This window comes from Etheostoma cragini, unplaced genomic scaffold (assembly GCF_013103735.1).
Source record: "Etheostoma cragini isolate CJK2018 unplaced genomic scaffold, CSU_Ecrag_1.0 ScbMSFa_3371, whole genome shotgun sequence".
NCBI lineage: Eukaryota > Metazoa > Chordata > Actinopteri > Perciformes > Percidae > Etheostoma > Etheostoma cragini.
The window spans coordinates 1-1,308 of record NW_023267633.1 but is presented as its reverse complement, the minus strand read 5'-3'; the positions used below and the strand labels follow the sequence as shown (position 1 = coordinate 1,308).

The 1,308-nt window shown below is 39.5% G+C and overlaps 2 non-coding genes across 2 annotated transcripts; one reads left to right on the top strand and one right to left on the bottom strand.

Annotated features, from left to right (window-relative positions):
• Positions 1-576: 576 nt before the first annotated feature.
• trnal-cag lies at positions 577-659 on the bottom strand. Its single transcript has one exon. It is a non-coding gene; the product is annotated as a tRNA-Leu (tRNA).
• Positions 660-765: 106 nt separating this feature from the next.
• Positions 766-837, top strand: trnam-cau. Its single transcript has one exon. It is a non-coding gene; the product is annotated as a tRNA-Met (tRNA).
• The last annotated feature ends 471 nt before the right edge of the window (positions 838-1,308 follow it).

The following is a 1,308-nucleotide window of genomic DNA, read 5'->3' as shown; positions in this document are numbered from 1 at the left end:
GCCACACGGAGACAAAAGTGAGAGAAAATGGAATCTGACTGATAGACAGCACAACAAGGACTTTAAAGGTACATGGTACTATTTACAGTCTTTTTTAACTGTAGTGTAATGTATTTAATGTTTTATGCTCCAGTTTTTATGGGTGTTACAGCAGGTATGAGCACTGTAGTTTCTATTTTTATGGATGAAAAATACTTGACATGCTATTAAGTTTACTCTTCAGCAGGTGGAGACATTTCATTTGAGACACTTGCAGCAACAGACTGGAAATAGATTTAATGCTGATATGAAGCATGGCAAGTAGCAGAGGATGGTTTTGATACATTGACCTCTGTCAACAAGTCAAGAAGAGTTTTTAAAGGACTTGCCACAGACAGTGAATACAGCAGTAAATATGTCTACTGTGTACAAACACATGGTAACTTTATATCTGTTGACAATAAAGATGCTCACAAAACGCTCTACTTGCAATTGCTTTTCTTGCGCACATTCTTGTCGTCTTAAATACAAAGAACTGCTAAGTTCTTTATTCCCAATATCATGTCTGAGACATTAGTTCCAGATGAAGACACAAGTTGTCAGAAGTGGGATTTGAACCCACGCCTCTAGTGGAGACTGCCACCTGAACGCAGCGCCTTGGACCGCTCGGCCATCCTGACTGCTCCAAAAGAAGATCAATAGGATAATATAGTAAATTAATTGGTGTGTATGTAGTGGCGGATGATGTCAGGTTTGGCATGCCTGCCAAAGCCGACAGTGCAGTAGAGCAGAGTGGCGTGGCGGAAGCGTTCTGGGCTCATAACCCAGTGGTCGATGGATCGAAACCATCCTCTGCTATTTGCTAATTGTGTCAGCATTAAGTCTATGACCAGAGTGTTGATGACATTGAATCTGTCAAGCATGTGTCTAAAAGATCCACCTTCAATGGCATGTTTGTTTAATCCATAAAAATGGAAATCACAGTAACAATGACACACATAAAAACTGGAGCAACTAAAACAAGAAATAGTTGCTGCTTTATTACAATAAAGCATCAGTATAAACATGGGGGGGTTAACATCAGTTATATGACTTACAGTTCTCAAAGACGCACACGAGCTCAACTGATTATCCTCCGGACAGATATTACCGATATTCATGTTAAAACGTAAGGAGTAAAAGTAAAAAGTCGCGAAAAATTAATTAGTAAAGTAAAAATATCTGAAAAATCTACTTGAGTAGAGTAACAAATAGGGGTGATCCGAGTACCCGGCTGAAACGAGTATCCGGTACGGATAGAGCACTTTTGCCGAGTACAAGTATTATACG